General features: G+C 33.7%; 1 protein-coding gene across 2 annotated transcripts in view; it reads right to left on the reverse strand.

The window, feature by feature from the left end:
* The window catches only part of LOC128875842 (forkhead box protein O), a 328,836-nt gene that overhangs the window by 227,485 nt on the left and 73,636 nt on the right, over positions 1-27,715 (reverse strand). The gene's annotated exons all lie outside the window — the stretch shown is intronic.

The raw sequence follows: 27,715 nt of genomic DNA on the forward strand, positions 1-27,715 counted from the left end.
CTATGCTGCTCAATTATACATTCTAATCTCTATTTCCATTAAAGTGTAATTTTCTTTTCCGATTTAATTACCCGCAACACGGATTTTTAATGAAAGAATTGCAAAAAATTCTGTACAATGTTCCTCGTCCGAAATGTTTCAAATTTTGTACATAATAATATAAGAAAAATTGGAAGGTTGATATTTGGAACTTTAGTCCCCCTCCTCCAAATCGTGATACAGACTTGAAACCTGGCATGTATTGTTTTTTTTCTCGATAAACTTTGACACCTCTATCCGACTGTATTGTGCAACCTAAAATTATCTTGATAAGCAAATAAATAATTAAAACATTCATCTTGCAATTTGTATTGATGTTGTTCGCAAAATGGCTGAAAAACTGGCGAAAATTCACGCGTACGATTCCTTGAATCGTTTTAAGCGTCTGCAATTCGATTTTTAAGAAGCGATAATCCAACTGCCAGCGGGGAGCACCGTCTAGCCACGCTGAATCGACAAGAACGGTCGAGACGGTTTTTGCGCGTTAACCTTTCGCTCCAGACAGAGTATCAACAAAACGGAGAACCACTGGCAGACTAATCGTCGAACCAATGACGTCACCCACCTGCTTTGCACTGGCACTGGCAAGTATCGTTGCACCCAGGCGAGTTCTGCGCACGCGTACGCGCTGAATAGCGAACGCGGTCGAATACCGCCGTTGCGCATTTACAGAAGTTTAATCGACGTCGAAGAGTGTTCCGACGATATACACACACAAAAACGGTGGCCAACGACGCGACGGCGTAGTAGCGTGAAAAAAAAATTGGCTGCCAAAAATTTGAAACGTAACGCTGCACGCTAGATCATTCCTACGGCATGGCGGTCGAAACGGCAATCAGCTAAATGGTATTTTTATTACCATTCGCTCCTGATTACAATCATTTCATCGAGTAATATAAATCTATACTTCTTCACGGTTTATTTTATACTGCGAATAAACGAATGCACTCGCTAACTCTCGATCTATGCGAGAGCTTAAATCGTTCTGTCGCGACGATACGTTTGAGTAATTTGCAAAGAGTTGGGTTGGAAATAACACTTTTCCTGAACGTCGCTTTTTTAAATATATTTAAATGTATTATTTTGTGTGTTCATCTCGCATGTACAAAGATGTCGAATAATTGAATAGAGTCAGCAAATAAGGAGCACGAAGAATCAGATCGTGTGTGAATTATATCATAGTGTGGCCATGTATCGATACTAAACGTTCAATTTATGTATGACCGCTGTGAGCCGAATGTTTCATTGAAATTCGTTAGTGTAAGTGTGAGTAAAAAGTAGATTTAAATAAAAAATGTCCAGGATGATTGAATAAGTTGAATGCATCTACGTACGTAGGCTACATTTAGATGAAAATTATTTTGAAATACCACGTCATTTCGATGTTGTTAATTTAAAGTTGGATTAATAGTAACCTATAGTTGTATAACATTGTTGTATCGACAGCAAACTTGTTTTTTCTTTTAGTGGTTGATTTTCTACCTTACTTTTTCTATGCATTCGATATTCCATTCTTTAACGATAAAATCTTGCCAAGGCAAATGTATGACTAACGTAACAAAACGTAATGATTAACTATGTATATAAAAACAAGTAAGGAAAGCGCACATCTTGACGATAAATATAACAGATATGAATGAATGAACCACATTAAAAATTTATTTTTTATATTATTCAATATGTATATATTAACTAGAGTAAGCAACAAATTGATTAACTTGCATTGCTTGCTCGAAAAAAATTCTCGAATATCGAGTCGTTACTGTGACGCGACTCCTTAACCCGCGATACAACTCGGCGTGGAAGCTTAAATCACTGGGATGGTATCACTTCGACGGGACTAGCGAAAAATACAACTAACAGGCCGTAATGTCACTCTTTATTCCGCGAAGTGTCAATTTCAGTACGCGAGCAATTCGTCGGGTATACGTGATACCCCCGCGGTCAGTTGTGTGGGTGCAAATAACAGGACGCGCGCATCGCAAACCAAGATACATATTTGGCACTGACTCGCCAAAAATACGCGCGACGATGCGTGCACTCGCGCACAGACGTTAGCGGTGTGTAGTCTCTGACAACGCGGCGCAGAGATATCGGCTTTACTATCTACGGCAGTGGTTTCAGTGGACGACATTACGTTGTCTTTAATCTGCGACTTAACTTTTAATTTGCGATAAATTAAAGGTCACCTTCGTTTCTCAACAATATTGAAAGTACAATAAATTGAGCTGTTCACTGCACAAATCGATTAACTCCACTTTTTGAACAATCTTAAATTTAAGTGTCAAAGCACTTGGTATTTAGTCATAACTTTCTAAATTTATACTAACTTTCCTGTATAATAAAGTGTAACACCATTAAGTGACAAAATTTCTTTAGCTATTGAAAAATAATAAATAATTTATATTATATTTAAATATATAATTAAGTAATAAATAATTTATTTCAGAGGTCATTTCATCGTATTTCTCAACTTTTTGTTTTATGGAGTTAATCGATTTATGCAATGGACGGCTCAATTGATACGCCGTATTATATTAACACGTCACCCACATATGGGTACATATAAATTTAAAAACTAAAAAAATTAACTACGAAAGTCAAGCATCAAAGGAAATTAATTTAAATCAAATTTATGAATTTTGATGAAGTTACGAAAATAAGTACCACGATAAATGTTTGATTATGCAATAGTCTTAATGACCTTAAAAAGAATAAAAAAAATCCTAAAAAATAGTCTCCAATAGTATAAATAATATTTATTTCTAGCAGAAACTTTCACGAATATTTGTCTGACAGTCAACGTGTTAATCATAGATAACTACAAAACTTTCATTTTCATTAATTTAAAATTTTAAACTTTAAATACTTTTACATTTAATACTTTTAATTTTAAACTTTGATTGTAAATACAACTGCTTAGTATTAGATTGGTGCATATGAAATGTCGTTTTTTCCAGTATTTCAATCACCCGGGCCAGTAACATCTATTTTAGTCTACTCTGTCATCAATTGATTGTAATCATATTAAACAGGAAGAAATATACTATAAAGCGCACACATTAAAATACTAAAGATGTTTAGAATAGAAACATTAGAACCTTAGTATCAACAATTATGAATACTTAGAATGTTCGCTTAATTTTTTTGTATGACTATAAACTTGTGAAGATGGTGGTGAAAATTGCTAAAAACAAAGTTACCTTTTCAAGAAGGTTATGAGAATGTTACAATAATTGAACGCTGTTATGAACAATTCAAAGCTGGTAATTTTTTTATTAGAAATGTATCTTATTCATCATTATTTTCCACCCTCTGATTGTATAATTAATGCAGAATCTTGTTGCACTGAAATAGAAGAAATGCATTCAAAATTAATAAAAATACAGTATCATGTGATAATTATTTTAATTAAATGTGCAACGTTTTATTAAAAATAGTTTTATATAGTTAGAGTTTCATTTGAATAAACGACATTTCATATGTACCAACCTAATAATAACATGAAAAACCATGTGTATACAGAATCTGTATGTAGACAATAATGTGACATGGAAATATCAGGAATATTTACATGGCTTTATTTTTATCTATTTTTGGAGAGCGTCATGATTCGAAGTTAGTCTTTCATCGATATTTGAGCAAAATTCATCTATTCGAATATTGGTACAGATTCGGCGCTCAGGATTCGGAATTAGGTTAATGGACAAATAATTTTCTTCATCGTGAAGTCGACAGGTACTGTCCTGAGCTTTTTCGACGAGCCACGCAAAACCTGAAGTCGTTTCCGTCAACCAACCTGCAAGAGAAGTTAATGCACCGGATAATTCGCCACCTCGTGTTCTTGGCCCTCGATTCTTTCCGCTACTCGATACCCGTCGTGTATCGCAGGTAATCGGACCTATCTTGTTAAAATGAAGAAGAAAGAAAGGCTGCCTGAGGAGCGTTTTTAAGCCGTCGCGTTGCGTCGTTCGAACCAACTTTTTACACCATACAATTTATGAAACCCATTATACTTTGCCCTCTAGATCTCATCCCCCAAATATTATTGCAATGTATCAGTATATTCTTAACGATATTTTCTCTTATAACTCTTTTTATCCTCTAAGTTGGTTTTTATCGAGTGCGAATTGTCATTGTGATATGTAAACTGGATGACGAGTTATAGTTTTGAAGGAAAGAATACATCGATATTTTCAAATTCTTCTGTAAAATATTTATCGTTCAAATAGTCTTCAACTATTCGATTAAGAGTAACGTAAACCAATGTAAAAGAATGTAAAACCAGGTAAACAAGCGAAACCACGTTTAGCCACAAAAAGGATAAATAGTAAAATGGAAGGAGAAATATAAAGTTAAGAGCAGACATTTTTTTAATGTAATTTTGTATCGGATTTTAAAAAAGTGACTGGAGAAAGCTTTGCGTGTTTTAGACCGACTACTGCAGGGAAGTGGTTAACAGCGGCACATCCAAAGCAGGATATGCTAGATAAGACTTACAATTAGTGATGAGTACAAGTAGCAGATCCGTGAAGAAACGCGGTGATATCACTCTTTGTGGCACAACTATTACTAGCACCAAATTATAAACTGATTATTGTTGACTTTAAACAGTATCATACGCTTGAAAATTACAAATAATGTATGATTACAATTTTTATTTTCAACGTGTGTATGTTATGATAATAATGATAGTAATAATAAAATAACGGTAAGAATATACTGAGATATTAAAATAGTCTTCGGGGGATGAGATCTACAGGACAAGGTACAGTGGGTTTTATAAATTGTATGCTATAGAAAGTTTAAACAAGAATTTGGAAAAAGACGGTAGGAAATCAACTTGGTGGCAACGAAACAAATATTGGTCGAGCGCTGATATGGCACATGTGGTTATAAATACGTAAAGCTGAAACATTTAGCGAAAAGAAGCAACAGGACGGGGAAATTTACCATGTTAAGATGCTAAGATCTGTCATGCTAAGCTCTCACGACATTCCAACACTTGCGAGGAATCTCATAAACAATCACCTCGCGGCTAAAGCCTTCAAGGGAAACGATCTACAGATCTACCATAAACACGTCAAGAACTTCACGCTACATAGTTGTGCTAGCAGAAGGGATTAACATAGATGGATGACTCTTACATCGAAGTCGTAGCTCGTCATCCGATTTACTAATTGCAATTATTATTTGCTAAAAGTAGAATAGAGGTGAAGGAACAGAAATTAGAAACGGTACAAAAGTGTTCTTTTTTTTTTTTTGAGGTAATTTGTAAAAGAAACAAAAATTTGATATGTCGTGACGTGGTATGCCGGGCGACGAAAGCAAGTAATAAATTTGAGAAATTACCATACTAAGTCCACGTAAGATTCTATTACTTCGGTCAGAAATCTTACGAACAACTAACAGTAGTGAGAAAGCTAACAGCCTCAAAGATTAAAGCCTTCAAGGCAAATGATCTACAGATCTTCCACGAGAGCCTTGAGAACTTAATGCTCCACAATTGTACTAGTAGAAGGGATTAACGTAGATGGATGACTTCTCTCACAAAGACAAAGCTCGTCATCCAATTTGTGATCATAGTATAAAGAATGTGGAGTAGAGGTGAGAGGAGAGAAATTAGAATGTCGTTTTTCCAGTGTTTTAATCACCAGGGCCAATAACATATATGTATATCTAGAGACGCGGTAGCGTCTCGGCGCCAAGTACATGAAAAATTATCCGTCACCGCGCATATACTGGCGTTGGAGCTACCACGTATTTTTTACAGGAGAGATAGTCCATTCCAACCTAACCTGACATTTCTATCATGAATATCTCAACACGCCTGCAATATTTTCTAAATTTAAAAGCATTTTTCTAATGTAAACCGCATATAAGCTTCCGAATAAAACCAAAATCAATCAAATCGGTCCACGAACAACTGAGATATCGTAATATCATGTCATGAATCTGTCAGAAACGGTATTTTTCGTATGATTTTCCCGTCGTCAACCCTTAGCCAATAGGAGCTAAGCAAAAGTCGAGTGTCGAGAGTCGAAACAGATGTCGTCATTCATAACCTGCCAAGTGTCAAAAGTTTTTACACTATTGCATTATTAATTATATTTATATCAGCAAAATGTTTTCAATTTAGACTTTTTATGTAGGGTTTAATAACAAATTGCAGCCAGTGTTGTAAAGTGTTGATCGATCTTGACTACAAGGTAAGTTGTCCAAATCTGAATTGCGAGATACCTTTATTCATACAGAAAACTGTTTTTAATATAGATCCATACGACCAAAGTGTTTTTAATTTAGACTTTTTATGTCGAACTTATACAAATGGAGTCCTTTTCTCATTTCATCATTAACATTACAATTTCTTGCAGCAAGAAAAAAAATTGCAGGTATTTATAATTATTTATAAATTGAACGAATAAATGTTTATAATTAATAAATTATATGAAATATATATATATATATATATAGGGCTTTTGTTATCCCCTCTCTCTTTATTTTACTTTATTCAATTAAAAAAAAAAATATAATTTAGACATCTTATGGCCTGGAAGTCAAATGCTTGGCGTGGCCAGGTAAGGCATTCTTATGTCATCAATATGCATACTTTCTCTCTGGTAGACTTTCAGGTAATTTGTCAATTTAAACTCTGACAATATTATGAGTCCACTTTCATTGTATTGGGTTTTAAAATATTTCTAAGATCATTCATCGATGCCAATACTTTTACTCTCGCAAACTTTCAGATAATTTGTCAGTTTAAAACTTTGTCAATATGAGTACACTTTCATTATTTTGCGTTTTAAAATAATTCTTATTCATCGACACCTTAACCTTGCCTGGCCACGCCAAACATTTGACTTCCAGGCCGCGGAAATCTAGGCAAATTTCTAAACAGTCTCGGTTTGTGGATGATACACTATTTAGCTCCTTCATTTCACCGCCAAAGTGCGGAGCAGTCACTTTACATGAATTGTCATTAGGATCTGAACGTTCGCACTGTTGAACACAGCATTTTAGCTGCGCATAGATGGAAAGCACCGAATTTTACATTGTGTTACCCAGTGTCGCCATTGTACTGTGCTGGAAAGCACCTCCATGTACTGGCAGTTCATTTCGATTTCATATATTTTTCTACTTTCTTGTAGTTTTTTATGGGGATCTTCTATTTTTCAATGATAATTCCTTGAGTCCTCCACTTTTTCATGTACTTGGCGTAATTTTTTTACTCTTTTAATATTTTTTATCGTTTTAGTCTACTCTGTCATTAATTGATTTTGATAATATTAAAAAGGAAGAAATATATTGTACACATTAAAACACTAAAGATGTTTATAATAGAAACATTCGAACCATTCGATCTTTTTATGGTTTTGAAATTAGAACATATTCCCGGATCTAAAAAATTCCTTTATTCGTGGTGCAATAAAAAGACAGCTCCGGTCACTAGAAAGACTGATGATGCCGTTTTGACAGAGCAGGAAGAAGAATGAATTTTGCACTAATTTTACGATTTTTTGTATTCTGCATTTTTTGTTTGTATTACCGAATGTTTTAAGAATAAAATAAACATGTGCTTGAACGAAAATTTTATTCTCTACGTTCGAAAAATCCCTTTTTCAGGTGTTTTTTAGAACGAAGCGCAATAAGGAGTCAACTCCAAATTAATTAATCCTCCCCTGATCACTCTGAAACGGAAGGATGGAATCCGGAACGATATAAAAAAGAAATAGAAAGAAAATTTCAAAAATCTAAATTTTAAAACGTTCTTTTTAATTTGCCAACAATTTGAAAAAATAGAGCTGCCTCCTTATTGAAGCACACTCCCCAATTATGAATACCTGAAATATTCGCGTAATTTTTTTATATGACTCTAAACTTGTGAAAATAGTGGTGAAAATTGCTAAAAATAAAGTTACCTTTTCAAGAAGGTTATGAGAATGTTACAATAATTGAACGCTGTTATGAACAATTCAAGCTGGTAATTTTTTTATTAGAAATGTATCTTATTCATCATTATTTTCCACCCTCTGATTGTATAATTAATGCAGAATCTTGTTGCACTGAAATAGAAGAAATGCATTCAAAATTAATAAAAATACAGTATCATGTGATAATTATTTTAATTAAATATGCAACGTTTTATTAAAAATAGTTTTATATAGTTAGAGTTTCATTTGAATAAACGACATTTCATATGTACAAACCTAATGAAATAGTGTTGTTATGTGATGATAGTTTAAACAAAAACTGAGGATAGGATAAACAGTGATACAATAAGTATAAGGAATTGTAGAATCTAAATGTAAGGGTTTTTTTATTAAATGAATCTTTATGTCTGGCTCTCTTTTCGTAGGGGTGATGTATGGACTGCAGATATTGGGATAGAAGGTAAGAGGGGACACGGAAAGAATATAAACTAAGTACATGAGTAGAGCACTAAATCTAGAAATACATACACAGACTAGTATATGGTATCGTTAGAGGAAAATAAAAGGGGAAAAATCAGAATGGGGACAGGAAAATGGCACTGAAGTATGAATAAGTTGTTAGTAGAGAGAAGGGGAGGATCTTTACGAAACAATGTTTAGTAGGAGAAGATAAGGATGTAAGTAGGGTAAGAAGTACTATGGAGAAGAGGATTATTTGCAAAGAAATAGTTTCGGTCAACAAGGGTTGAAAAATTTGAGAGAAAAAGCACTATAGTAGTTAGAAAGTAAAATACAATAGATTTTATAAATTCAATAGGACAGGAAGCTTAGTTTATTATCTGCGGTAAAGTGACAAAGCAAGGTGTGGAAATTTCAAGAAAGGGAACAGAAATTGGTTGGTCGTATAGGAGAAAAAAGAGTAAAATGACGGAGCGGTTGAGAAAAGTGGAGGCGGTGAAAATGGAAAGGAAATAATATTTATAAAATCAAATGAAATCGAAAGTGGACATTTAAGGATAATAGGATAAGGTACCACGTAGAATCTAAAATGATCGCAGGATATTCCAGCTAAAGGAGGGCCATATAAATGTTTCTTTTTCTTTTTTGTGATACAGAATTTTGAAAGAATACCGATATTTCTTTCCAACTTCATGTTTTCCAAATCTTTTTCAAGTTTTTCACTATTTTTATGTTCAAGATAATGTGAAGGATATGACTCACGCCTTATCGTATGTATTTTTTCATCCACCATAAGACGTAACACAAAAGAAAACATGTTTTGCTAGTAAGAAATGATAATGAAGTTAATCTTAATGAAACTTGAAAGAAACGAAGTTAGAAAGAAACGTTTTCTTCTACGCAATTGCTAAAATCATAGAAATCATGCTACAAGTAATTATTAGATCATGGAAAAAAGGGGCACATGTGTAGGTAGCCTCCTTCAGGTGGACCACTATAAAACGGAAAACTTAATTGCAAACTAATTGTATTGGGTTGTCCAGAAAAGTCGTAAGAATTTTTAAGAAAAACTCAAAGGCACGTTTGAATTTTGATATATATTTATTGAATTACATAAGTACCATTTTGTTCCACAACCTTTCTACCTTTTAAGGGGTGTATACATGTTATTTGGTTCCAACCATTCCGACATATTCAAACCTGTGCCACTTACCAAAAATCGACATTGACTTTCCAGACAACCCAATAAAATGTATATCTGTACCTCATAATCGAAACTATTATAAAATGATGTGTTTGAACGTAACATAGTTTGTCGCCAAAGCGTAGATATGCGTCGCGGGCTAAGTTCACGTTGTAACCAGAAGGTAAAAGCTACCCATAAACTAACTAACTTATAGTTTACAGAGTGTACAGACCGGCTTAGCGGGCAAAAAATAACTTGGTCCGAGCGACTGGCCAAATCGCTGGCCAGCTTGCTTTTCCGTCCTCTTCGTTTCAAAAAGAAAGATCCGATTACCTGGTGGGTATCGAATAGCCGAAAGGCTGAGAGCTCAGAACACGAGGTGGCGAATTATCTGGTGCATTAACTTCTCTTGCATGATGGTTGACGAAAATCATTTCAGGTTTCGTCATGGCTTAACGAAAAAAATTGCGAAAACTTGAACGATAAATTCGATTGCATGACGATGGAAACAAGTTTATCCAGATCTTTTCTTTTTATATGGTTTTATTTTTCGATTAAAAATTGTTCCCACCGACGTAATACAAACTTGAAAGAGCTAATGCCAACAACAATAAGTACGAAGTATACACTACTTTGTATATTTTAATAATTTATATAGGTATAATTTACTATCAAATTATGTATCTATTTTTTTTTTTTGTAGTAGTCAAGGAGTAGCAAGAAATATATATCTTTAACTCGATACATTGTACTCCTTTCTGATACAATTATTGTATATTGTATAGCATTTCACATCGAAAGTTTTTCCATTGCATTTTAGAAAAAATTATCTTTGTATTTACGAGGAAGGTTAAAATTCAACGTTGTCGGTAATTAGAATTTATAAAAATAAACAATATGAATAGATTTAGGTCCTTATTTAGTAAGAAATAACCTCCAATTATTAATTGCTTTAACAATTCTCTATTTCTGTTGTCTTTTCTTTTAATCTGGCATATTTATACTTTTTTTTATATGGTTTTATTTTTCGTCGCATCTACTGCTTGGTAATTAGCGATGGATTTAATTGGATTTCTATTTGATTAGTGGTACTATATATATATATACTATTATAGAGTTTAGTGTTCTTGAGATAGTTAGTGGTGTTTTGCACATGTTTCTGGGATATTAGAACTGTTTCTGGATTCAAGTTGTACTTTCTTCTCTGTAGCTCAAATCTTCTGCACTTGTACAGTAGGTGGTCAAAAGTTTCTTTCGTGAGTTGCACTCAATTATTTTGTGCGGCAGTGTTTATATAAATAGACAATCTAATTTCTTAGATATCGATTTTGTAACTGTAATTGAGCAAAATGAATCGTACCCAATTCAGCAATGTAATACAAAACATAAAATATCGCGTATGTATTACTTATTAATAAAACGAAAGAAAGTTTTGGGACAACCTAATAATTTCCTTACTATAGGAGTCGCAGTGGGGAGGGTCCGTCTTCTTTAGTAGATGATCATGTATGATTTTTGAGTGTCCAGTTGTCAATTTAGTCATTACTATTATTTTCTCTCCTGATCATATCGCTTTGGGGTACTGATTGGTAAAAGTAATGTATTATATTGTGAGTTTTTGTTCTTCTGTTGTTTCAGATTTCATCCCATTCCTTTTACGATGTGTGCTGTATCTGTGTAATGAAGACTTAATACGGGACTGGAATTTCTTTATTTGATATCATTGTTGTTGCCACTTCTCTTGCAATAAGATCTGCTTTTTCGTTGCCAGTTATGCCTTGGTGGAGAGGTACCCAGGTAATAGTTATGTTTTTATTTGTAAGTTTGGTGTATGTTTCCTGAATATTCCTGATGATTTCATAATTATTCTTTTCATTTAAGTTCATCATGGCTTTTATTACACTCATGAAGCCAATATATACAGGGTGTCCCGTAACTGGTTGTATAAGCGAAAAGGGGATGATTCTACACGAAAAAATAAGTCAAAAATATACAACAAAAATTTGTCGCGTGAGGCTTTATTTTTGAGAAAATCGACTTTGAATTTTCGCCAGGTACGGGTACATTTGATCATGTCTCGTTATAACGAATCTTACTGTAGATCGTTGTCTCGATGGAAAATCGGAACACGTAATGAAATACATAGAATGTTGAAGTAATCATAAAGTTTATTATTAGAGAAATTTCTGAAGATGTTGCCCATTCTGCCGAATACGTATTCGATTGTTTTAAATAATAATAATAAGATAACAGGTAAGAAAACATTTCCGTGCCATTGGAAGTGATTATAAACATAACTTCAGTCGAGACAATGATCTACAGTGAGATTCGTTATAATGGTACATGATCAAGTGCACCCGTACTCGACAAAAATTCAAAGTCAACTTTCTCCGAAACAAAGCTTCAATGAAAAATTTTTATTCTAAATTTTGGACTTATTTTTTCATGTAGAATCACCCCCGTTTCGTTTCTACCACCAGTTACCAAACACCCTGTATAACGCGTTATTGTAAGGTGTTCGTAGATATGAGATTGAGAGCTTCCAGTATTCCATAGGCTTCAGCGATAAACATAATAGTAGTTTCAGGTAGGCTTTGTTTTATTTTGATGTAATTACAACATATCTCACTCCGCTCTCTGTTTCTGATGCATCAGTATATATTTTATTATGATTTGTGAAGTTATAATTTGGTTCGAGAAATTTAGATTTGTGTTCGGTTCTATTATCCAGATCTTCTACGCTTGGGATTTTCGCAAAAAACTGTTGCAAAATTATTATTATTATGTTGCGAGTTTAATTAACCGCGTTCATGCTGAGATTTACCTTATCAAACGGTCGTTAGATAGAAGAACGCAATTACTAGCTATAAACTGGCTTATCGGGCGGACGAATCGCGACAGTAATTTTTCTTCGTCTGCCACTGCTTCGATAATTTAGCTGTAATTAATTTTTTTCGCGAAAAGTCACAATAAATGGGAAGAATGGAAGTCGGCGGTGCGATAGAAACATTAAACTCTTGATAATAGCAGCTTACCCGACTTCGCCTCTTTGGATTAAGCAAAAAGGATTCGTTGGTTTAATTACTTAATCTCCGTTCCCGTGATCAGAAGTCAGACCTTGGACTTACCTGCAACATAAATAAAAGAGAATATTAGAATATTAATATGGTCACGTTCAATCCTTCATCATTCTTTTGTTTTTTATTTTATTTCCCTATCTCCTCCTCTTGCATTTATAAGGAACATCGCACGAATGAGAATCTTCGATTTTTATCAAATTTGACACGCAGATAAGGCATTGGAAAATGTAAGTACATTTTTATTAATTACTACTCGTATCTAAAAGTGGAGAACTACTACTTAGTTAAGTTCAATTGAACAAACTCGATTAGATACAGCGACTCATGACTGCACTTGAAGAATATTTTACTTAAAAGTTATCCTCATTTTACAAAAGAGGAATAGAAAGCTTGTTAGAGAGATGAGCAGATATTGTTTACAACGAGGGAGATTACACTGTAGATTAACGCTGTATTATCTTTCAAATAAAATATAATTTTGTATAGTAACGAAAAATAATGTTTCCTACTGTGGCACCTATCAAAACTGCACGTGGACAATATTGTTCTTCAAAATGAGCCTCATTTTACAAAAAGGGGATAGAGAGTTCGTCAAATGATTAAGTTCATCAAACGATCGAAGTTCATCTTCAACAATGGAGATGTACGTTATCAAAGAACGACATTACTTATATACCTCTAATATATTTTGCTGACAGCTGACAAACATATTTCGTTATTAAAAAACAAAGTCTTAAAACCCTTTTTGGAAAAAACCCTTTAGAACTAATAATGTACTACCATGCGCGATCAACAACAGTCTCCAGACGTGATAGCAATCGAAGAATAATAGATTGATGCATAATTATCCGGCGTTTAATAAAGACAACATTTGTCGAAAAACTAAACATGATAGTACACTCAGAGCTTGTTCGAATGATTATACTGACGCATATTCGCTGTCTACTTCAAAAACTGCTTCCCATTTGCTTAGCAGATGGTTGAATTGACGACCAAAGAAGTGTCTGTACTTCGAGTTTATCCACGCTTCGACATCGGCCACAATGTGGTCCATCGAAGATGCACCACAATGTGGTTCTCGAAGTGTTAGAGCATATGAATATGACTATCGACACACATGTTGATGAACTATAACCTGAACAAATTTTGTCTTAAAAAAGTTAACGAAAAACTACGTGGTCTCACTCATTTACCTAGCAATTACATTGCTACTAAATCTAGCAAGACAATTAAATATTAGGTCATCCTAAAAGTTCCTGCTGAAGATTGTGTCAATATTTAATAAAGAAACTACAGCAATTTTATAGTGACGGTGTATACAACATTCTTATAGTGTCTATGTTATAAAGGTGAGAAAATATTGTAAAATGAGAGATTACTTTTTTTTTTTTTATAACACTTAAGAGTATGTTTCATATATTAACACATTCGCGACCGACAGATATTTTACGTTTCTAATACATAGTACTGACGACAATAATAAAATCCTGACGCTGGACATCTTGTATCGTCAGGACGAAGATAAAAATTACAAAATATCTTTTGATATATCAATGTTGTAAATACGTAGTGTATAAAATAAAACGATTTTCATAATTTTTCCATAACCAGGAATAGAATTTGCAGTGCAATTCGCATTTGCGTATATAATTGTTCGAATAATGTATTCAAACCAATCATACACATACTAATAATCTATCGAGTAGTTGAAGGTTATCTGAACGATAAAAGAAAATTAACGCTAATTTCCAGTTATGGAACGGTACGGAAAAAGAAACACAGGATAATTGTGCATCAACCAAATGGCAAAGTTATCAAGCTAGCGTTGCATCTATGGAATGCAACTCTTCTCCAGGGGCAGGTGTTAGCGAAGAAAAGCTGAGGAACGACAAAGTCGCGGCCAAGGGATGGCTATTCCTCCGTGGTTGAGAAACGAGAAGCAAGGAGATACCCGATTGACTCCGGGAAGTTTGCCAGTCAGGAGGCCCGCGTCTTTCATTTTTCAATTTACAAGCCGAGAAAAAACTTTCTCGATGAGCCGGCAACCTCTTTGTTCTACTCCCCCAAGTGCGCCACTTTCTCTGCAGCATCAGGGGTACTTACGAGGGGATGTAATCGCACGGTAATTTTCTCATGAGCTTTCTTACCCCTCGCGAGAGGACGCACTTGGATCAGACCCAGTTGGCCGCGATTCTTCGCTTCTCGCTTTTGCCAACAAATGCCATAAGGCACCTCGCTACAAAGCCTTGTTACTTTACATTAACGCCGACGTTCCCGTCGATGCCCTTTTTTTTTCCTCACGGAGAACCGCAGAACTCGGCAAGGAGCAAAGATTTCGAATCGATTCAAGCGTCAACGGGTTGGGGAGAAACGGTTCGAGTAAAAATAGAAAAACCGGGAAAAACGTTGTGCAGTTGCGTGTCTTGCTTTTAATAGATTCTCAAACATTGATTACCTTGTCAAATAATCGTCGAATAGCGAATCGTCGAGTTTCTTTTTACGCGAACTTTTACAGCTACCGCGGGGTGCAATGAAAATCAGATTGAAAGCACACCTTGTTTATACATATTATTAAAATCGCAACTTATTGACCAAATGTCGTGGTTACCTAACTGTCCTAACAAAGCCTATATTATTTAATATTATTTATTAATAACCACATGATGCAGAGATATTCCAATTTAGTATTTATCGAAACGAAGTATTCTATAGCGCATAAGTATGTGGACACTCCATCAATTGGAATAAGTATCTATGAAAAGTTACGAATCTATTATATTAAAGAATACCATTTATGTTTCTGTATTTAATTTGAGAATATTACAGAATATATTTTATCAATAGTTCATTTAATGTTTCGCCAGTAATATTAACAAATTTTTCAGTCTTCTTTCGTTCAATGTATCCGCCTTGTGCTCTTAAAACTTCTTTCAGCAATCTTGATAACATAAATATTAATTTCTTCATAGTATCAAAAGCAATATAGTATTATTCCATTTATTTTATAATATCATAAATATTTTTCAGATGTTGGACATTTTTTCTACACTTCTTTTGTCTAAATGATCGCAAAATTTCTCTATTTCACTCGATATTTTAATATTATCCAATTTAATATTATTATTTTAATTAAATATTATTTTTTTAATATTATTATTAGTATTTTTTATTAGCAAATTTAATATTATTATTAGTATTTCACTCGATATTTTAATATTATCCAATTTAATATTATTAAATGTTACAAAATACACATCCGAAATAGAATTTAGCAACCAAAAATTGGATAGTAACAATTTTCGGTGTATACTTTAATTATCTATTACATGTGGTACGTGTCCATATATTTATGGATGGGGGTGTTTACAGGGTGTCCACGCTAAAGTGTGACAGACGCATATTTCAATAACTATTGATGTTACGAAAAAATTGTTTATATGTAAATTATAGGATACAATGGGCTCGATACTGAAGCGTAAACAAAATTCTTTTTATATTATTAATTTAAAAGATATGATGGTGAAGTTTCGTTTTTTAAATAGACCTATATATTACTGGGGACCTATATATTAATTCATTGACCCTTAATGTATCTACCCAATTTTTATTAATTTTCAAGATAGAACGCTTCGAAATTTACTGATTTTCAGATGAAAAAATCTCAGTTTGAGTGACAGCGTAGGACCGCTTTTATGACTTGTCACTCAAATCGAGACTTCTCCGCTGAAAATCAGTAAATTTCGAAGCGTTCTATCTTGAAAACTAATAAAAATTGGGTGAATACATTAAGAGTAAATGAATTAATATATAGGTCCCCAATAATATATAGGTCCAATTAAAAAACGAAACTTCACCATCTTTTAAATAAATATATATCTTTTAAATGAATAAATATAAAAAATGAATAAATATGAAAATATCTTTTAAATGAATAATATAAAAAAAATTTCGTTTACGCCTCAATATAGAGCTCATTGTATCCTGCCATTTACATGCAAACAATTTTTTCGTATCATCAATAGTTATTGAAATATGCGTCTGCCACACTTTAGTGTGGACACCCTGTATATTAGGACGTTATATTTTTGGATAATTCTGAAGAATTAATCAATATCAGTGGGGTAATACAATGATGCTTCTACTGTTCACGATATTGAACACACCACCAAATTGTAAAGACATTTGAGTGGACGACCTTACTATTTCGAGCAATGCAATAAAGTTGAAAGTAAGTTCTAACAGTGATAAATATTCATAGCCACTTTATAGTTAGATATAAGAATGTTGGGTCGAGCCTTGGTATCGTAAAGATAAAATGATAGCAGATGATAAGGCGGAACCTACATAACTTCATTAACACGTTACTATAATGGATGATATTCAAATACGAATAATGCTACGTTAAAATTCAATAAATGTTCGAAAACATCCGCGGAGATTGTTGGTCAAAATAAAGACTTTGAGTTAATGATTTATAATTAGGCATTGCAGTGTTTATAAATTATTCTAATTATTTCGGAGCTGTGTCTAATGAAAATTGTATGAAACGACTCGGAATTAGGAACAACGTTACTCCACATAATTTCACATATTAATTAAGTTGCTAAGCTGAAGTCGTATAATGTCACGTCTCTTTCCCTCGGAGCACTTGAAGGCTAGTGTAATACAATAACGCAAAGTTACGTGTACCTAACATTGTAGGTTGTTGGAAAGCAGCACCGATAACTAAGCAACCTTTTAACTGGCTCGAAAGTCCAAAGCAGCTCTAAAGTTGAGACTGAAGACTGTCAAGCGAGGATTAAATGAAAAAATGCAGTACGTAGAATTTTGTAGTTGTGTGTATTTAGAGGTAACGTAACTGCATTGGGTTTACTTTATTTAATAATGCTTCGTCGAACAACGTAGCACACGCTACATTTAATCATTCTAGTAGATCAAACCTACCTAACTTACCTAAGATCAAATACTTAATACCGAGGAATGTTCTAGAGTTTATAACAATTGGACATAAACTTTTGATAAGTAAATAAAATACACGGCAAAACCTCTAGTGATTAGAATAGTGCAAGTCAATTTTATTATACTTTGGATGGAGATTTTAAATGAGGTATTTCATACAAAATTATAAATAAATAGTTGTATACATGCTTCGATATTCTAAAATATTATTACATGAGAGTCATAGTAACAATTAGCAAGTGTAAACTTTTATTTTCGAAGACAATCGAGGTTACATGTGCTCGAATCCGAGCACACGTGCTTGAACCTGAACACATGTGCTCTCGGTTGCTTTTTGTCGAAATGTTTTATTAATAATATTCGTCTCTTTAATCATTACTTTCATAATCATCGTAATTTTATTAGACATCTTACAATATGTCAAAGATATGCACTTATATAGTTAATTAAATAGATAAGTATGCGTCATCACTCATGTTAATGCGAAATGGGAATCAACGGGTTAAGAAGGGCTGCTTACGAATAAGCACTTGTCTGAGTACTCCATCGTCATACTATTTAAATCCCTGCGATTAACAGCAAGTATACAGAGCAAACACGATTTTCTAACAATAAATCTTTCAACGTAAACGACCTTCACGAGCGACGGTTCAAGCGATTCTTCCACTCCGTACGATCTAGATCATTTCCTGAAGTAGTTGTCAAAGAATTTAATTTGAAAGGGGAGAACCGTGGAAATCGCGTAACGGCTACGGTAATTTCGTAAAGCGACCAGCAGCATGGAAGATATTAAGCTAAAGTGATAGCGCAGAAAACCTAGGAACGGAAACTTTAAATCGGAGTCTCCAGCAGCGTTAGACTTCCGTCTCGAATCGCCGTAAATCAGCCCGTTTACACCAACCGCGTCGTTTTATCGTAAAACTCCGCAAAGGAGCTCCGACACAAGACTTTGACCCGCAACGGGCAACAATTAAGACGCGTCGTCTCGCGATAGCAATTTTATGGTCGTTTTAACGATCTTTTCTTCTTCGAAAGAGCTTGTACCGCGTGTTATGCGACTCGTGCCTGCAATTTTGTAAATCACCGGTAACGCTACGTGTCCACTTGAGAGTTTTAGGTCTAGTCAGCCAACATTGAGAGCAAAACTGTTTGAAAGGCACGGATCGAGAGGAAGAGTTCATTCACACGAGCGTACGGGATACTTTAATTTAATTGTATATTCAAGAAAGAGATTCTCAAGTGAGATATAACGACATGATCTCGAACTATAACGAAATAAATAGGAATAGATGTAGGTATATACAATAGGAAGACCCTTAACCGATGCGCAATAAGAATTTAATTTAATTTAAATTTAAATTAAATAATTATTATCATTATAATTTCATTTCATTTCATTAAAATAATGTAAGCACACAAACGCTATGCAAACTAGTCTTAAGATAATCCATGTAAAAAAGACGCATTAAGATGTCAAGCAATATGTTAATATGTTTATGTAACGTATATGCTATATAAACCATATTCGGTTTAAAAGCAATAAATAAATAAATATATATATATATATATATATATATATATATATATATATATATATAGTAGACCCTACTTATTTTTTAACACGACACCACCAAGACAGTCAATTTGATCCATATATTTTTTCCTTATATTAATATTACTTAATTTTTATTGACAACTATTGAAACAGAGAATTAACATTAATTAACACTTTACCGATCGGTAGCGATTGGATATGCAGGGTGTCCTAGAATTAGTGTACGAACCGGAAATGGGGAGGATTCTGAACCACAATTTCCTTTGTAAAAATGTCGGATGATACTTCGTTAATAATTAAAAAAACAAAGCACCATCCGACATTTTTGCAAAGGAAATTGTACTTCAGAATCTTCTCAGCTACCCCCCATTTCCGGGTTTTACACTAATTCTGGGACACCTTATATAATTAAATTCAATAATATTTTTTATTTTTACAAGAATTTTTATTTCTTTATTTATTGAAAAATCGTGAATACACGGTATTATCTGTACAATATGAATATTTGGTACAATTTAGTGATTTGTACAACTTGTATGAATTCCGAAATTCGAAATGACATGTATACGTATATTACTCAAATTTAACTGTTTCAATTCCTAGTATAATTTACAAGACGAGTGCGAGATGCGTACCATATTCAAATCGAATTCTTGAATTATTTAGTTAACCTATATGTATAGAATTCTCAGTTTTATCTGATAAATTATCTACAAACATTATTACATGTACAATCTGATTATTTGGTACAATTGTATTAACTTGTATAACATGAATGAATTCAATATTTTTTATTTCGACAATATTAGTATTATTCAATCTCAATTTTAATAGTTTCTCGATTAATATTTACATAATATTTTATAATTCGTATAATGATGGAAGCATCAAATGTTATATCAATAATAGATAACAGAGTATTGGTTGTCCTAGCAAAAAGCCTATTAATAGACTAACGCTCGGTAAAGTATTAACCGTGCGAATCTATGATAACAGATTTTCCAAAATCGGTTTTAGGATTGTGTTCTTTTAATAGCAAATTACGTTTCGTTACGTAATCATAGTGACACTTAAACGATATCATATGTTATTCGGAATAAAAAGATCTTAGATATTTCACACCATGTGTCATTTAAAAGAATTTTGAGAAGATAATAAGAATAATATTGTAATCAAAAATTCACAAAGTAGGGCTACTTTTTATGTTCCAGAACAACAAATCATTTTTCATTACTTATATAATACTTTACAAAATACATAAAAATTAACACATCACGACCAGCAGATATTTTACGTTTTCTAATACCGCGTGCTGACGAAAATACGAGTAATAAAATTCTGAACCTGGACATCGCAAATTTGTACCGTCAGGGCGAAGATAAAAATTAAAAAATACATTTTGAAATATCAATGTTTTAAATATGTAGTGTATAAAATGAAAAAGATTTTCATAATTTTGTCATAACTGTAATGTATTGTAATGTGAATGTTGGATGAATGTTTATATTTAAACCACTAGGTATTTTTGTATGTTTTATAGTTGTCAGTTATGTTTATCAATTTGTATTGCGATTTGATTTTGTCTGATATATTGTGTGTTGTCTTGGAATTTTGACAGTTTTCGCCGAACCTCTAAATAAATAATCTTACATAACTAAGAATAGAATTTGAAGTGACATGAATTCACGGAAAACCTTACATAAACGTCCACAAAAGTCAAAATGTTATATGGTGTGTCATTAACTTGAGCGTCTAGAATAATATTGTTAATAAGAGCATCTAGTTTTAATATCGAAGTGGAAAGATTAACGTAAATAGTGAATATCGATAGTGGTACTCTCAAGTGGACGCGTAGCATAATCCGTGAAAAATATCGCGTCCTGTACTCGCAGTCATTGCGGAAAATCGCAGATTCGAGCGGCGCGCCCACAACGGTGAAACAGCCTGCCGTAAATCCGGATCATTAAATTTCACGAGATTTCGCTTTCAGGCGCCGCATTTATTGGATTTGATTGGATATCGAATTTTATTAGACTTCACTCAACATTCTATTAAATATCAGCCATGTAATAATCCGAAATGGACACGCGGTTGTGCCGATACCGAGCAATTCAAGAATGAAATTTATGCGATGAAATTTCCTCTTGACTATTCTCCCCCTTCTCATTCCGCTTCCATTTCTTGGGAATAAAAAACATTGCTCAAGGTTGAGAGAGTTGAGGGTGTCGAGAACTCGTTTCAATAACAACGCCGTCTTCGCTGAGCTATAGTCGTAGCGAAGAGACCAGTTTAGTGTTATACACGCTCATTGGTACCAACAATCAATTCACAAGGATTGTGTCGAGGTTTCGAACAAATATCCAAATGAGTTGGCCACTAGAATCAGGTTTAATCCCAGAGTGGATCAGCTTCAAAGAAATGACAAAGTTTAGAAAAGTGACGAGTGAACTCAATCAAATCTTTACAACTCATCTGCATCGAGAATACGGACAGACATTGAAAAACCTCCCGTATAGCCATTTATTTGCAATGTTTATTTGATCAGACGTCTACCCGAATAAACTTTCATTTGTTCAATGTGGAACTTAATTTTTTATTTCTGTGAAAAGCTGTGTTACCTTTTAATCGAGAAATTTGTCTAAGGATTTCAATCGAGGTTTTGTAAGGTTTAGCTACAACAAATTTAAACAATTCTGACACGTACAAAGAGAGCACGAGAATCTTGTGTAGTATATTATCGAGCCGTTCCCAGCCGAAATGCAACAAGTTGCCCATTCGGTCGAAGTGCCTCCCTCCCCCGGTCTCCCCAGCCACCCTTCACCCTAAGATGCGTTTGTAAACGCGTGCACAAGCACGTGTACACATTTCACCTGGTCGTGTGGCGGCCGTGCATGGATCTCCGGAGGAAAAGCGACCGTGTGTGCGAGGTAGCACACTCTAACGCTAATTCAGAGGGTTTATCGTTCCCTCCTTCGTCGCATGCGTTAGCCAATTCATTATCCAATGAGATTCGCCGGGTTGCTTTCCGCCAACGTTCAGCGAAACTTTTCCCGCTGGGCGACGACGTTGTTCTAACGACCGTGTCCAATTTTCTTGCACGTGAAATTAACTTCGCGACTCCCACGTCTGGTCCCGGCTCCGAGGGCGAAATTGTTAAGTGATTAAGCAATCGTTGCCAATCTGCGAATTAAAGGCCCGTGCTCGCCGGCAGCTTCTGTGTGCCCACAACAGGTTTTTTTTTTTTTTTGTTAACACTCTATAACACAAATTACGTTTCCCTTCCGAAGGAGATTCTACCGTAGAACTGTCGATAAACATTATCAATGAAACATTAATTCACTGGTGAATTTTATTAGTACCTTAGAGCTCATTGACTTTCGAATTTTCAACATAATTATAGCGTACACACAAAGGATTAATTTTATTAACCCTCTATAGGCTCGTGTAACTTTCAGATTTCATGCTTATATTGACATTTAATCAAATAATTTTAGTTTTTTCAAGACCAGATATACGTCCTAATTATACAATATCTCTGATAACCAATAACTCTATTAATGACGGTTAGCAACACTATCAATTTGAATTTACCAAAGTAAATACCTTGCAAATTGTCTGCAGAAACAACATTCGGTCCATAGAGTGTAAAAATGACTTTTTGTAACAAGACATAATTAAAGTAAACAGAAATATAAATTCGTTGATCAATTTTAACCTCGCTAATGCTTTAGAGCCAATTTTGGGCTTTTAATTTTCAAAACTAAATCACAACGATAACTCTAATACAAAGAGGGGTGATCTGTATCATAGAAGATGGATCGCAGTTCGAACATCTTATGTAACCTGATTTATTTTGTAAGAAATAATTTTTCATTAAAATTTCGTTTTCACCAAATTTTCGAGTTCAAGGTCCTAGTATAATACATCATTGAATTAATCTCAACATCAGTCACGACTCTATAACGTTCAAAACATATTATTTAAAAAAGTCAAGGTGACCCTTGTTTTTTCAAGTAAAAAGCATTTTCTCAGATTTAAAATTATGGGAATGTGTAGCTTAACTTAACGGTTAGACCTTGTTTAGTTTCAATATAAATGAGATACGTTTGCCTACAATAGTACAAGACAATCGTAGATAATATAGTAAATGGTTACAGTAAAAAACTACAAGCGCAAATTTCATGTGTTACAAAATAATATTCTGCGATTGTTTTCATTACTTCTATCGGTGAGGTGTCCAAACACAGATTTTATCTGTCGCTATAATGTATACGAAATTATATCGAATGTACCGGATTGAATGAAACTGAATAAACCCGAATCGCCAATCTGCTTATATGCATAAACAGGACACGGTAGCTATATCTCTATGACAACGCGCTTTTGGAATGTAAACCGCGAATAAACCGCAAAACCACGAATTATCGTACAAAGAAAATGGAAATCTGTGAGATTACTTTGCGTTATGATAATGATTATTTATTTGTTGTTATCAGTGAAACCAGGTGAAGCTTATTCTGTTCTTGACATTAACACTTTTCTTGTCTAATCAAAGTTAGATGTTACATAAATGTTGAAATACAATGACTCGTTTTAAAAATATTCAGAGAAACATTTCTTTTTTATCGATGCAAACGTTTATTCAAATTTCATGTGATTTAAAAAAAAATAAAGTTGAGATTAAAATAAAGTACACTATAACTTTTTGGCAGCATTTTTCATAATATTACATGTCTCTAAAATTTACTTGATTTATCCACTCTAACATATTTCCAGATTTTGGTCAAGGAAGTTTTATTCCACAATTTACCTTACAGTATTGCTGGTTATTAATTATTAATTATTTCTTATTGTCAGTGTTCTATTTATAGAAGATGTGATTTTAAAAATCAATGTTCCTTTCGTGAAAACGTTAAGTTTTGCTGTTTAATAAAATATTATTGACTACAGATGCTTGGTTTAAATGTATAATTACGTGATTATATAGAAAGAAATAATTGAATTTACGTTCACTTGTCGATGTGTCTCGGTAGGTTTCGACTCCTCGTCCAGTTTTCTTTAATCAGAAATAAGACAGAAAAAGTTGCCTGTGTCTCGTACCAAATAAAGAAGTGAATTCCGCGAGAGACTAACCGAATACCGAAGTAAAGCGTTTATGATAGTACAGATGAAAACACATCAAGCATTTTACAAACAAGAAAGAAAAATGTCAGAAAAATTATTTGCATTCAACTTTTCACGTCAGTATTTATAGTTTACAGAAATAGACTTGGTTAAAAGTAATTATATATATTAGACATATTTCTAGTCGCTCAAGAATTTTAGTTAAAAATAAAAAGTAATTTAATTTCTTTAGAATTTTTAACGAAATCAACATAGAAAAAAGATAAACATTTAAAGATTAAATCGTTTGATCGAAATGATATCGCAAATACAATGTTGTACATTGGTTTTAATCATTGTCAATTATTCAAATAATATGCCCATCTCTGAATTCTATATTCGGAGTACTTTCACAGTACGTATAAAGTAATTATACATTCGTGAAACTAATGTTATTAAATTACTTTATCGGTATCCATCAGTATTTACCAAATGTATCATTTTAGTATCACTTTCTGTCTAATTTTATCTTTTCGATCTGAAATTAAGCACAATTGTTGTGTGAATAATAATCTTTAATAATGATTTTGAAACATCCAAATTGTAATTACATTCTTTTATTCGGATAACAAGATAAACATATGCATCCAGTCAATTAAAAAAGTAACACGGAATGAAATAATTTTGAAATTTATTTATTTGATGAATACAAATATCAAATATTTGTACCGAAATTATCGAGATTTTCGGTGGAATAAGATAATTTTACAATTTTATCGAAACGAATGCTAGATAGAATTAGTAAGCATTTTCATACGGCCATGGATATGAATCGATTTTCATAAACCATTCAACGCAATTCCGATTGTTCCGGGCAACTTAATTGTCGTTCCATAAACTCTCTTCATCCTGCACATATTTTTTGCTGTTTAAATGTGGCGAATCGTGTAAATGCAGCCGCGTGCCATCAATAACAATATCCGTGTACCATCGGAATTCCACGGGGGCAGAATTATTTCGCACAAAAAAATGGAGACTGGATTCACAGTTGGCGCGCGCAGATTAATCAACGATGCTTGATCTTGAATCGCGTGGTTCGTTCTGTGCGAGTGGACAAAGAGATTCCTACCGTGCTATTTTGACCTCTTCTAAGCCTGCTGTGCATTCTACTGTACATAGATCTACTTTTAACATTGTCTTTTAATATAAAATAATTCACTTTTTGAAAGAATAAATTTCGCTTATTCACAATTGATCTTTCATGAACTTCTGCAAATTTACTGTAGTTCTTAATATTTAACCTGGGACGTTTCAGGACGATTTTTTTTGTTATTATCACATTTTTGGTCTGTTTTATTATTGTTTTATTATTGACAGTAATTATAATTATAAAAAACTAAATGTTCACATATGTGGCCAAGGGCGTGAAGAGGTTAAACTTACAGATATATACATGTTGTAACTTTATTTAATATTTTTTTTGTATAAACATGGCATTTTTTCCACGAGAAATATTATTTCAAATAATTTAAATAAAAGTAAAATCGTAAGAACTACAGCCAATCTGCAGAAGTTAATGAAAGATCAATTGTGACTAACCGAAATTTATTCTTTTAAAAATTGAATTATTTTATAATAAAAAATGATGCTAAAGGATATACATATATATATAAAATATTCTGATAATTATAATAAAATATTCTGATAGAAAAGCTATTACATATATATATACAGGGTGTCTGAAAAATGTTGGAGGTCCTTGAAAGGGGTGGTTCGGGAGGTGATTTGGAACAACTTTTTCCTTTGCAAAAATGTCGGATGGGGCTTCGTTAAGTAGATATTAATAAAAAAAACCCGACCAATCAGAGCGCGCGGATACCGTTGGAGCGGCCGCGGTAGCGAAGGCTACGCGCTGAGCGGCCGCGTCAATATCCTTCGATGCACGTCGAGTCGCTTGTTCGCGTACGAGAGCGGCTACCTAGCGCGTAGCCATCGCTATCGCAGCCGCTCCAACAGTATACGCGCGCTCTGATTGGTCAGTGTTTTCCGTTAATATCTCCTCAACGAAGCCTCGGACAACAATTTCGGTAAAGAAAAAGTTGTTTCAAATCACCCCCTGAACCACCCTTTTCAAGGACCTCCAACATTTTTGGGACACCCTGTATATATATGTATATATGTAATAGCTTTTCTATCAGAATATTTTAACTTAACTTTTGATAAAAAAGCTATTACAGTATCTACATAGTGAACGTCATAGCCATTTGAAGCGCCATTTCTAGAACCTACAAATATTACGACATAATTTATAAAATTAATCAAGAGCGACCAAAAGGAACTGTAGGATCTTATTTTTTAATGAAACACAAATGGTACGAAATATATTCAATTTATATAACTTATAATAATATGTCCATCATGACTACGCTGGCAGGCACGCATTCAAATCGAAATAGAAGTAAAATTAGATAAAAATTTTGAAAAAATGAAACTCTAATTAAAGTGATCTCTATGAATAATACTATATATGAGAGCGGAAAATTGTCATCTTTAATTTGCATAGGTAGAAATTTGTCGAGGATTATTAGCAACGTGAAGTGTTTTCGCGGCTGGCTTATTTTTCAACGAGCTTCAGGCGAAGCTCCGGCAGACGAAGCGCCAATGACTATTCGTTGATAAAGCGACGGTATCCTCCGAGAATAAAATACGCACACCAAGAGAACGCGAGTCAGTTCCAGCACTGGACGTGGCAACGGTGGTCAGAACGATAACCCCTATGAAGTCTTGAGCGATAAAGAGCCGGTTATCTGCGAGCTGGTTATCGTTTTCTTTCTCTCTCTGTCCCTCCCTCTGTCTTTCCTTCGTCTCTATTATCCCCCACCAATGACGCATCCGTTGTACACTTGGAGTAATCTGTCCGCCAATCACGTGCCATTTCTCAAAGTTACCGGCCAGCCAACATTTTGCATTAAAAACCGCGGACTTTTCTCTCGAGCAAATACCGACGAACACCGCGAACGTGGAGAACAGGGTAGGAATTTCCCTTCCTTAGTTTTATATTTATGCATCAAATTCGTTTTCTTATTCATAACCACGCTAAACTTTCGTTCGAAATGCAGAAAGACTATGTTACGTCTGATGAAATGTGGTTACGACAGAAAAAAAAAATTTGATTGGGTTCTACATGTATTATGAAATTTATATTTTTATAAACATAGATGAAGAACGGAAACGTAAATTGAAGTAAAGTATGGTTTGTTTTATAAATGTTGTAACTTTGTAAGTTTATCATATATTTTTGTATATTTACACTTGTCGCAAAGGCCTAAATATCCGCAGTCTAGTAATGTGTGACTGAAAAGGAACAAATAAAACAAAAATACAAGGAAAATACTCGAAG

This window comes from Hylaeus volcanicus, chromosome 4 (assembly GCF_026283585.1).
Source record: "Hylaeus volcanicus isolate JK05 chromosome 4, UHH_iyHylVolc1.0_haploid, whole genome shotgun sequence".
In the NCBI taxonomy this organism is placed as follows: Eukaryota; Metazoa; Arthropoda; class Insecta; order Hymenoptera; family Colletidae; genus Hylaeus; species Hylaeus volcanicus.